The sequence below is a fragment of the Arachis ipaensis genome, chromosome B06 (assembly GCF_000816755.2).
Source record: "Arachis ipaensis cultivar K30076 chromosome B06, Araip1.1, whole genome shotgun sequence".
Taxonomy (NCBI): domain Eukaryota; kingdom Viridiplantae; phylum Streptophyta; class Magnoliopsida; order Fabales; family Fabaceae; genus Arachis; species Arachis ipaensis.
The window spans coordinates 102,537,590-102,551,371 of record NC_029790.2 but is presented as its reverse complement, the minus strand read 5'-3'; positions in this window follow the sequence as shown (position 1 = coordinate 102,551,371).

The following is a 13,782-nucleotide window of genomic DNA, read 5'->3' as shown; positions in this document are numbered from 1 at the left end:
AAGATTTAAAGGTTATATGGTTTGATTTTGAGTTATTAAGAAAATGAGCATGTTTTAAGTTTAGTTCATTTGGAAAAGAATGAATTATATTTTGAATTGGAACTATTGATGGACGGAATGAGAGGTGTGATAATGAAGGATAATGATTGAATATGATTAACGTATAATGATGAATGAGATGTGATTGAGAATGATGTGGATGTTGATGAATTTTAATTGAATTATTTATATGGCTTATGAATTTGAATAATCTGAGATACGAGATTATTATAACTCTTCTGCTATTATATGTACTTATTTTATTTTAGAGGTCGTAATACCACATCACCTCTGTTTTACGACTTAAGCGTAAAGCTTTGTGTGGTAGGGTGTTACAATAATAATAAAGTTCATGCTCGGTATATAGTTGTGGCTAGCTGTTCGCACAGATTGTCCTACCGCTTGAAAAATAAAATCCCTTATAATAATAAAGTTCATGCTCACGAATCAAGATCCTAAAAATTTCAGACTTCAAATTGTACAATGAAATGGCATGACTTCATCATTAACCCAGGTTCTTGTTATTTAAGAGTTTTTATCGTCCAATATCAGCTTAAATGAAACAAAGCAGCTTATATAATCAAAATCTAAGGAATGAGTATTTATATATTTCCAAAGGTAAGTTACAAAAAAATGTAATCAACCTAAGAACTAACCATTCTCTAATAAACTATGTATTTATAAATTTTGTTTACAAAAGATGCATCAAACTATAATTGACATACATATATAGAGTTCTTACAATAAACTTCCAAATAGGTTCTCGTGCAGAAAACAACTAAAGATGACATTAAAGCAAAAAGTACATAAATAAAAGAGCATTTTCAATTAAGCTGGAAATGCCTTCCTTGGATTCCCCATTAACCAAAGTCTATGTTTACTAACTACTCAAGTTTCCTTTTTCCAGCATGAACTTTCAATGGCTTGGTTGTAGAGCCCTGAACATCTAGACTATACAACCTACCAATAGCAGCACCTGCATTTGAATCAGCCACAACACCCTTTCCAGGAGTCTCAAGACCGCACTTAAAAATGCTCTCCGAACCTGAATCCTGCATGCGTAGCAACACATCTTAGAAAAGACAGATCTTAAGAGGGAGGGATTGATAAAATTTGCTCACAGCGGATGCTCTATGCATGTTTCATATGATATACAAACCTTAGATAAAGACACAACTGCAGCAGAATGTACATCAAACTCAGCCTCATTAGTACAGGATGCAGGCAATAGATTGGAAACACTTTGGTCAACTCCCTAAGAAGTAGTTATTAAGAAAAACTGTGTGATCACTACAATAACAAAGCAAATACTAAACAACATAACAATTAAAAGATAGAAAACACACCACCATATCTATAGAGCAAGACTAGGACTGATAAAGGACTATGAGTGTGTCATCATCGCTGATCTTAACTACATTATACACTTGATCAATTGAGGTGAGATTTTTCTTCGTAGTGGATAATTTAAACAAAAATTTCTTGTCTACAATGCTATCCAAAACTTTGGGATAGCACGCCACATTTTCTCCTCTCTGGATATTAGGAAAAAAAGAATCAATTCATTATTCATTGCTCTCTAATGAATTGAGTATATAAATCATTTTCTACACAAATATTAAAAAACTTACACTGATGTACTAAATCATTTTCAACACAAATATTAAAAACCTTACACTGAGGTTTTTCACTTCACTTGCAGACTTTCCAATAACCAGTTTGGCCTCTTGGTTCCAAATGATTAGGCCAATACAGCCAGTACTATCAACGGCAATAACATGAAGACAATACATGTTGAAAACGCATTATGGAATACATTAGAAAAGTGAGCAATACCCCAAAACAACTTAAATATATGTGCGAGCATTGAAACCAACTTTACCACAATGCTCGCACAGATAACGACCTTTATTCTCCTTCACTTTTCCGGGCAAATCTTACACGAAGCATAATACCAATCACTGCTACCAACTTCAATAGAAACCACAGTGGCTAATATCTAACATGAAGTTTCCTACACAAAATAAAAAAAATACACACACACACAATAACGCTAGTAGTAGACCCACATGAACAAAGCATGCCATGGTTGGAAAAACCCACAATAGGGGAGCTTACATTAGTTTTGTCCAAAACCTCCTCAATAGTAGTGATTGGTAAGGAACCGCCATGCAACTCATCACTAATTGAATTTACAGGCTGGCTCTGTATATACTTAATACACTGAGCCTTTAGATCACTTCTCTTTATTAACCTGAAGCACATGAGATAAAATAGGCAAACAATCTTACGAAGACATTATAGGGAAATTAATGAAATAAGGGAGCCAGTTAAAGTGAGGACAGACTACAGACTTTCAACACACCTGTTTCTTGAATGCGAGAACATCAGGGATCTCAAGGTTAAAAAATAGGCGAGAGGCATAAAGGCTATTTTGAACGTTGACCTCATTAAGATAGAAAATAGGCTAAAAGAGTTGTGCCACCAAGATAATAGGCTGACCATCATCTTTATCAAATAAGCCAAGGGCTTTGTCCACCAAGTCACCAAAGAGGGTGCACTTCATGATGTTTCCCCTAATTTTTTAAGTGGAACAAAATATAAGGACAAACAATGTAAACAAAGCCCATCCAAATGATAAATCAATGGTAAATCACAAAACCGAAAAAGGAATTGAAAATATACAGGAAACGAACTCTAGATCTTCCAAGTGTAGTTTAATACATTTACTTTCCTCTCCTGATTTTGTAACCAATGGTGTAACGTCCTCTCTTCCTACGACATGACCCATACAGTCTACAAAATAGTACACAAAGCAACCCAAAGAGCAAAGCGATTCATAAAGATACATACAAATTTAACCAAATAAGTAACCAACATTATACAATAACATTAAAAGAATAAACAAAATAAATAATCAATAACTTGATTTGCCCAGTAAATGGTTCTTGTTCACACCAAACATTGCCTCAATCTTCTCATATGAGATAAATTAAAAAGGATTAAATAGGAAACTGTCGCTGGGAAGCAAATTGACAGAGGTCTTGGTATAAAAGCTCAGTTTATACTTGTGGCTAGTTGTTCGCACAGATTGTCCTACTACTTGAACAATAAAATTTTTCATTGCATAAAGTTCATGCTCACGAATCAAGGTCCTAAATACCTCCATATTTGACTTCGGGATGGAGCAGTGTATATGATCACCCTACGCCAAAAAAGAAGCAAATAGAATAAACCACAATGGATAAAAAAATCCAAAGTGAATCTAATTAGAAAAGTTTAGGGTTTAGTAACTGGCCCTTTAATCTTGAAGCACCAACTCCATGCTGTAAATCTCTCTTGGGTTCCACTTGCTAGGAAACTCGTACAAGCGCACAATCCCGACTTTCAGATTCCCAGCCAGCTTCATTGGGTTGATATCTGCAACAGCATCCACTTTTTTATTCAGAGCACCAACAGGATTCATGAGAGCCATAGCAAAAAACAGGAAGGCAGAGCTCTGTCAAGTATACAAAAGACGTTTTTTTTTTTTGTAAAAGCTATGGAATTTGAATCGGACACATATTCACAAATCCAATTTGAATAGAATATATAGATGATACGAAGAACGTTGTTCAGAATCCAAACCATAAATACCACTCTCTCAAAAAGAAAGAAAAGAGCGCCAGATTTGAAAGTTAGAGCTAATTTAAAGGATTTAATCATGCTATACCTCGGATTTTCATCTCTGGATCCGTGGCTCACTGTCATCTGCCAATCAGAAGTTAGCATTTCTCTTATCACCCAATCAAGAAGTCGCATTACGCAAATACACCTCGTCTCGAGATTGCCGAAGCCCAACACCATAGAGAAAAGTCGCGTTACGCTAAGGCACCTTTTTGTTCCCCAATTTTAGTTTTAGAATTTTAGAAATAGATGTTATAGTGAAGTTAAAAACAGGTGTCGACAGGCTAGGCAGTCCACTGTTGGGGACTACCCAACTTTATAATAATAAAAGATACTAAAATCCAAACTCATCATGCAAGTCAGGTTTGTGTCACTGAGCAGGAAACAACGTTAATGGAGTGCGTTAAAAACATAAACTACAAGGTAGTAAAAGATGCAAATATTTTTTGATGAAAAAAATGCAATGCAATGTGAATTGTTAGAGAATATAACGGTTCGCGTGCCTTCTCCGATCAATTTAAACTTTTGGAAAAGTGGCTTCATGACACCCATACTTACAATATTGAGATTGTAGTCTTTGGTTGTCAGCAACGGATAGAGAATAAGCCAGAACACACAGTCAGTGAGCATTATAGCACCTGCACAAATCTATATATTCAACAGATAATGAAAAATTAAGTTAAAAGCCTTCTAAGTTTGATGAAAAATAAAAAATGTATTCTAGGATTTTATCAAAGTTACCTGAAAAAATATTTGGAAAATGTAACCCCATGGCTATTAGAGTGCAGGGAGAATCACTAGGTTGTGATGGCTGCGTAGAACAAATTGGACGGTCTGATTGGAGGAAGAGTAATTGGAAAGTCCAATTACACAAATCGATAGGTACACAAATCAGACCGTCTGATTTTCGTACTATAAGCCACACATCCTCCATGCAGCGTTCTCCAACCTCGGATTGTTGACCCTCTCTGCTTGTATTTTCGTAACACACTCCCCCAACCATCCCTTTCACTCTCACTCGCGCCTCACTCTCCATACCACCCCCAACCCCACCTTTATCTTCTCTTCTTCCATTTTTGCTGCACAAATTCAACAGAGGAAGAAAAAATTGTCACAATCAAAATTTTAACAATGCCAAGGATATGTAAAATAAAAGAAGTTAATCGTCCAGAGTTTTATATTGCTAATTATCTTGATCATTCTAATTATGTAAATTTTTATTATCAAATATTTTGAATAAATAACAATAATAATGATAATGTTAGATATTAGTAGAAATATTATAGTAATAATTATTAATAAATATAGAAGATATTTGAAAAATTATTGAATTAATTATTAATATTATTATTATGAGTATATTATTTAGATTTTTAATTAAGGATTAACTACTTGTTGTGTATTGTTAATTAAATATTTACTTGATATGTTTGTTTATTGTGTTGTACTGGAAGTGGAAATTTTAAAATTGTTTAAATATAATAATTAATCATTCTTAATGGTTAGTAATAAATATAAATGTGGATTTTTTGTAAAATAGATTTAGTATATTTTGAGTAGTTAATAATATAGTTGTTAATATGATTATGTTTTACTGGTTATGTGATAATGAAAATGAGATATTATTAAATTTAATTTGTTAATTAAATATGGTTATCTTTATTTAATGTGATATATGGCTATGTTTTATAGGGTTTACGGATATTGACATGTAACTACTTAATGCCGCCGAATTCGTATAATCAAATTGTGGAGGGACATTTACGGGAGACTGATTTTTATCACGTTTTTCAGATTGGAGTAATCCAATGTCAGTCGGCATTGGTTAATGCTCTGTTCAAGAGATGACGCCCTAAGACACACATTCTATTTTTCAGTTGGTGTGTGGGGCTGTGGGCTATGACATTGGAGGACGTGGCGATAATTTTTGGTCTTCCAACAAATGGTCTTCCAGTTACAGGACCAATTCTCAGTACTTATGAGGCCTTAGAGGCCGAATGCTTGCACCAGTTTTGTGTTGCACCTAGGAAGACAGATTGTAGAGGAAGCTTCACAAAGTTGACAAGATTTCGAGGATTGAAAAATCGTTTAGTGTTGACTGATGACATTCACATTCAGAGGTACGTCAAGGACCACATAATGTTGTTATTTTAGACCATTCCATTCGGAGACAAGTTTGGAGCAGCGGGCGGTGCACTAGAAGTTTAATTTTTGCTGTTGCTCCGTAATTTCGCTGGGATCATTCAATTTAGTTGGAGATCGCCATGCCTAACACATATGTATAGAGCATTGTGTAGGGCATCTCGTGTCGACTGTAAGGAAATTGATGGTCCACTGACACTTTGCTTACCTAAGCTTGGATTCGTCTACCATTTCTTACGCCAATTCCTAGCAATCCTCGACTCTTTTCGATTGCAAACAGGTAAAATTAATTACTATCTGCTTTGAAAATGTGTAGCACGTTGTATTTTAAATTTGATCGATACAAGTTAATTAACGGATTGTCTGATGTCAGGTGGCGTAACTGGGAGCGTGCTGATCGGCCTTACAGATTTCATTATCTTGCTCACTTTAGGAGGTCGTTGGATGATCAGCAAGAAGGACAGGTATGTTGTAATAAATAAGTATCTGCTTTTGTTTGAAGGTATCATTATTTGGTGTGTAATCCTTGTTTACTTTCAATGTATCCAGTTTGTTTGAGAGGCTTATGCAATTGGTCGCATTGAGCCAGACGTGATTCCTGTTGACGTCCGTCAACATTCGGTTATTTGGAGTGCCACGGTGCCACTGATATCTTTCGAATGCGTTGAGTGGCATGCATCAGATAGATTGAGGAGACAATTTGGCTTTACCCAGGGTGTTTCTCATCAAGAGCGAGATTTAGGTGAAGAACACGGCGAAGTACTAATAGGGCCAAAGGGCCAAATTGGTCCGGAACCCACTCTTTTTACATCTATATTTATGAATAAAAAGTTGAATCAGAAGTTTACTTATTTTGGTGGCTAATTTTTTTCATATAAAAAAATTTTTTGTATAGTGCAATGAAATGAATATATGCAAAAAAATTTTACTGCTATGGTATTAGTATAAAACGTGTGTTTGATGGCTTTTTTATTAAAATAAATAAAGAAAAATATTAATTTCTCAAATACGCATGCATGAAATCAATTCCCACAATATGCAGCTCCATCTCAGGAGAGTCACCCACGAATTGGGTTTCGCTACCAATTCCGGGAAGGCACCAACGAAATGGGGAGATTGCCTGACAAAATCTGCGTGGAACTCCAAGTCAAGCATGGCACCCACGAGATGGGTCATGTCATTGGCGGCGGCAGCGAATTGGGCATATCAGGTGAGGCGCAAGTTTCCAGTGCATCACTCCCCGTACATGCATGCATTGGATTGGCATGTTCACATTCTCCACCAATAATGACAGCATGAAAAAAGTCTGAGAGACTAAACAATGAGATCATGAGTTCTGTATTAGCTCTTGGAGCATTGTTCACTGCTGCTCGCTTCAGCCCACGACTTTCAGTCCATTCCCTCACTTTATCAAGGCCATTCAATGGCTTTACTTGCTCTTTTGCCAATCTGTACAGTCCATCAAGTGAATTATACTATGAATTTTAAAACAAAAAACAATGAGAAGGAAAATTAGATTAGTAGAGTATATACTTCTGGAACATGTCTTCCTTGTCATCTACAAACTTTAAGCCTCGTTCAAGATCACAGGAAAGAGAGCCAAGGCAATATTATCATTGTGCTTACCAGCAACAGTCTCAATGAAAAATTCTTCTATTATAAGAACTTTTTCGCGTCTAGCCCGCTAGATTTGTCCATCTGCTTCCAATTTGCGTGTATCGCCATGGTGTTGATCCAATTCGCAGACGCTGGACCTGATTTGCCCATTTTGTGGTTGCAGTCCTTGAGGTGGATCCCTGGTCCATTTCGTGGGCAGCTCTTATGAGTTGGTAGCTAAACCCATTTCGTGGGTGATCCCCTTGAGATGGAGCTGCGTATTGTGGGAATTAGTTTCATGCATGTGGATTTAAGGAATTAATGTTTTTTCTTTATTTATTTTAATAAAAAAGCCTGCGTTTGATCCTTTTTATTTGTTTTTTATTTTTTTTGTTTATAAAACTAAACAAACACAACTTGCGTTTTTTTTTTTTGAGAATTTTTTATTTTTTTATTTTCTTTTGGCCTAAAACGCAGCCTGCGTTTATTGATTTTAATTTTTTTTAAAAAAATAAAATGCAGCTTGCGTTTTTTTTTGTGTCAGATTTTTTTTAAGGACACAAAATGCAGGTTGCATTTTTAAAGTGTCAATAATTTTTTTTAAAGTATAAAACGCAAGTTGTGTTTTGTGTAGAAAAAATATTTTAAACAAGAGTCTTGTCTATAAATACGAAGCGGGATTTATTCGAAGTTCCTCACTCCACTTCTACTCGTCTTAATCCTCTTTCTTGCATATATGTCATAGTTGTGAATTTTTTTTGCAGTTAGTTATGCCAAAAAAAAGTTGGGTTATGTGAGGTTGAAGTTATGGAAGGTATTGTAAATTTGTGAGTGTATTATAACGGTGAAATTATATCAAACACACACAAAGGAGTGACTTTTGTTTGTGAATGTTCGTTTTCATTTGCTATTCTATGCACTATAAGTTTTGTAGAGTTGCAAAATGGTAAGCAACATTTTATACAAAAATCTTCTACAAGTATTTGGTGGGCTTATACCGTTTCAAATAATGCCCATCAATGACGACGTAAGTATACAGTAGATGTTCTATATTTATCAGCAAACCTGATTTCACGTGCCGATGATAGAGTTATACGTTGAGTTCGAACAGCAGTCGGAGTTGGACACAGTTAATGAGGAGGTCAATGTTAATGAGTTCGGGATAGATCGAACATATTTGTTCCTATAACACCCTAATATTCAAATCCTTATGCTCGAGTCATAAGTCAATGATATTACGGTGGTACGACTCTCAGGTGGATTTTTAATAAATAAATATAGGTAATTTCGAAAGGAGTATTAATCGAGAAGCCTGAAAAGAGTAGAAATAAAATCGCGAAGACGTATCTCTCACGTTTCGACAACAAAAGATAAACCGTGAAGCCGAAAACGATATGCGGACAAGGCGTAGAGGAGATTAAGAGATAGATAATAGATAGATATATATAACATAAGTAAATAGCCATTAGTCGCGACCCGCGAAGTTTAGGTCGGCTAGGGTACAGTATGAAAGTAGTTGACAACAGTATGTCCTAATCTCTCCCGAAGGAAACATGAGAGCCTCTATAGGCGAATTCAAAGAGTTCAATACATAATATAAACTTTCCAAAAAAAAAGGTGGAGAGATTCTAATCAAAACACAAAGTAGAGGAAATAAAGATCTTCGCCGTCTCTCAGACGACCCACAACTCACTTCTGAGCACCTGGACCTGTATTTGAAAAACAAAAGATATATACGGAATGAGAACCCCGGGCCCATGGGTTCCCAGTACGGTAAAAGTGCCAAATAAATACAATGCATTGCAATAAAACTCACTAAGCATCCTAAGCTTCTTCACCAATTATTCATCTTAGGTTCTCGCTAATCCATGAATAGGCAACTGTCATAAGGGAGTGCTAAATCTAATTCATGTTTCACATGTTTCCCAACTCGCTGACTCTTCCACGAATCAGACTCAGAATTATAACCAAAACCATCACCAGTTGTTCTGCCTCAGCAATTCTATATCAATACATCATACACTCCCCTGGAGCTAGTGAAACCACATCACTGCGTCTACCCAGGGAGCTACAATTATCTCATTCAATAATCATCATCATCATCATGCAATCGCATCATCAATTCATCCCATCAAGAACAACCCTCAACACCCACTGACACCAACATGAGGGGCCTCTCAGTTGTACAAACACAAGCAATACAGGCAAGTAATACACAAATATGGTACAAGTAGAACAAGTAACATATAGTCAGGTAACATGGCATATATGATGTAGAAATCCAAAACAAATGGCAAACCCAAACAATTCAAACATATGCAAATGATGAATGCCTGCCCTATGGCTGATGATATCATCTGTCGGTTATATAGCCAACCCGACATGTCCTGGTAGCTAACTATTGGACAGAAACACCCATTGCGGAGCAAGTAGGTTTGAGCTACAACCCCCTTGCTACTACCCGCTCAACCCAGAGCCAGTGGAATAACCACTACTGCGGCTACTACCCAGGCAGGTGTTTAAAAGCTCAACCTGGAGTGAGTGGATTCACCACTATTGCCGCTACTACCCAAGCGTCACAACCCTTACTACTACCCTTAGTATGGGACGAACCACAACCCTTACTACTACCCAAGTATTTCAAGTATTGGCCCGGAGCAAGTGGGACGAACCACAACCCTTACTACTACCCAAGTATCTCAAGTATTGGCCCGGAGCAAGTGGGACGAACCACATGCTACTGCCCAGGTATCTTAAACATATATTCATTCAATCTCAATTCATATTATCAACATTCATTGTTACCAAATCTCAAACATTAACTTGGAGCAAGTGGGACGAACCACGACCCTTGCTACTACCCAAGTATCACAAATAAACATTTATTTATAATCACCCTTCATTATTATCATTTCTCAGACAATGACTCGGAGCAAGCGGGACGAACCACGACCCTTGCTACTACCCAGGTATCACAAATAAACATTTATTTAAAACTCCATGATTAAACTCGTTTATCATAATCCTCCTTTCCCGTCTCATACCCGGAGCAAGTGGACAACGCCACTGCCTACTACACGGGGTCGCACATCACATTTCAATATCTTTTCATTATTAGCCATTTAACATATTCATTCATTAATCATATATGCATTTATACTCAGCCATAAACAATAATGGCTTTGTCGTAACCCGGTAATAACTCAGTCATCCGGCTCATGGTCCAATCAAGAACGGGCCATTTATCAATAAATATAGCCCTCCGGCTCATGGCATACACGGTACTTCCACCGTCATCCTCCATATCTCATATAATCATCTTTGATCATCATTGATCATAACTTTTCCCCTTGCTTCACTCGCAAGTTACCACATCCCCTAGCTCCTTTCTCATTTCTAGGCATATCATAATGATTTAATACATAAGAGGTGAGATCGGAGGCTTAGAAGTATGAGATTTGGCTTTTAAAACTCAAAAATCAACTTTGGCATGAAAACAGGGCCACGCGTACGCGCACTCCATGCGCACTCGTGGATGGCCAAAAACTCATCGACGCGCAAGCGCCATATGCGCGAACGCGCAGGTTGAAAAATATCCAAACGGCGCGCAAGTGTCAGCCACGCGTACGCGTGGGTGCTCTTGCGCCCAAGCACAAAACTGGCACAACCCTGGCACAACTCTCTGGAAAATGGTTGGGCAATTGGTGCAGCGCATCGACCCGCCCGCGCACACCACGCGCACGCGTGGATGGTGCTTTCTGGAAGAACGGCGCGCACGCGCCAAGTGCGCCTACGCGCGTAGGGTCGTTCTGCTAAAAATTTTTCTAAGTTAAAAGCTGCAGAATTTACAAATTCAACCCCCAATCTTCCGACGGTCATAACTTTCTCATTTTAAATCATTTTTCACCCGTTCTTTGAACGGCATGGACATCTCGGATCCAATTTCATTTCTAAACAGATTTGGCAGAAAATAGAGATCCGTAGTTCAGGTTATGTCCCATCAAATTATGCCCAAAAAACCATGTTTTCATACAAAACCACAAAGTGCCATTTTCAAAACAAGCCATTTTCAGCTCTTTCCAAAGTCAATCAAAACATGCCAATTTCAACCCTTTTTGAAATCAATCAAAATGTATCAAAATCAACATCAAGCCATCCTCAACTCACACATTGACACTTTCTCAAACTCAAGTACATTTACATATCATATACTCTTCCTCATGCCAAATTTCAACAACACTATTTCCAATCAACTATCATTATACATAATCAATATCATACTCACTATCACGTGGTTTCACCCACAAATCAACCTTAATCACTCCTCCTACCCCTTAACAGAAATTTTCGCCCTCGAAAATTCCATCCATCACTATCCTCTCCCTCTGCCAAGCCAATTAACACTAATCACAGCTCAACTCCAAGCATAACCTCCAAACTTACTTTCTTATTCTCAAACTCTCGAATTTCTACATGACTTGCTGTTATAAAGTCTCTGACTCATCAATCAAAAACCTCTTTCATTTCTAGAAAGCAAATGGGTTTGAAATAACAATTTAACAAAAATCATAAGAATCCGCTTTCCTTTAATAATCTATAAAAGCATTCGAGACACATCTCTTTTGTTAAAGTTACTCATATCAAAAATCATCTTCAAAACCGTAACCAACGATCTTTCAAATTCTTGGGGAAAAATTTTCAACAGTACCTCCCCAAAATTGGAGTTTACCACCCGTCACGGGTTCCCTCAAACCAATCTCCGTACCGCATCAGCATTTCAATTTAGTGGTTTTCACATTCGTCTTTCAAAACCAATATTATAAATCTCAAATTTAATTCCAAGGTCACTATGACCAAACATCATGGTAGCTTCTTACCTCAGCCCATATGAAGTAGGGATAGAACTCACTTAGAATCCATGTTAGAGTATCCCTAAATACCCAAAATCACAAGATTTCAATACTAACTACCCAAAAACGTGTAACAGTGGGGAATTTCGAAAACTGGGCAGAGATAAATGAAATACTCACCACCAAACTTAGATAGAATTGTAGAGGATGAGAAAAGCAACGCGTGGCCGCAAACGGCTCGTCAATCGGAGCTCCGTAGCTCAAGTTATGGTGGTTTGAAGATCAAAGAGAGTTAAGTTTTCTCTCTTCTCTTCTCTCCTTAACCAACTACATAACAAACACAACACATTATTCTCAACAAAAAATCATTTACATCACAGGAATTTATCCATTTGTATTAAGGCAAATCCTTACTCGGATCATCCGATTTTCTCTTCAGTCTAATATTAAACTCGACATTCCCAGTTTTACTGTACAGGCGGTATTATAAAATCACGCACTGTCCTTTAAGCCTGATTATTGCAATTACCTCAATCTTACTGTCGCAATCGGCCCGCATCCTGACTCTCTCCTTGTTGGCAATTTCTTGATACATGCCCTGGTAACCCACACTTGTAACATACGCCTAACCCCAATCGGCACGGCCTATTTGAGTGACGACTACCACATCTCTGACAGCTCGAAACATCAGAAGCAACCACTGCCCGTTTGCCCTTACCATTCCTTTGGGACTCCTCACTCGTCGCAAAGTTATTTTGTCCTTGGGGAAAGTATTGTACGTATCCTCTCTCCTTAAACTCTCGACCCCTTGGTGCGAATCCTTGGTTGTGCTCTCTATGACTTCCTTTCTCTGCAACCCTCTTTTTCACACACTCTTTAGCAATTCTGCTCTTATTCACTAACTCTGAAAAAGTTTGGATTTCCATTGGTCCCACTGAACTTAAGATGTCGCTCCGGAGCCCTCCTTCATACTTAATGCATTTCCATTCCTTGAAGTCTCCCGGAGCTCCTTGACACATGCGGAAAAACTTGAATAGCTCCTCAAATTTGTCTGTATACTCAGATACGGACATAGCACCTTGCTTCAGCTGCAGTAACTCCAATTCCTTGGCTGTCCTGGCGGAATTCGGAAAGTACTTCTTGTAGAATTCCACTTGGAAGGCATCCCAAGTGATAGGATCATTCCCCTGTTGCAGGAGACGTCGAGCCCCTTGCCACCAATGCGATGCTTCCCCCGTGAGTAGATAGGTAGCGAATTCAACACGCTGCTCTTCAGGCACCAACTGCGCTTGCAGTGCTCGCTCCATGGCCTAAAACCAAGTATCAGTTTCAGTCGGATTGGTGGTTCCCTTGAACTTAGGTGGATTAACCTTTAAGAAGGTTGCCAGTGTCATCGGGCCCTGAGCTTTCCTTCCGCCATTGCCATTATTGTTTATCTGTTGCCCAAGAGCCTCCGCAGTGGCCTGCATAGCAGCAGCCATATTCTCCA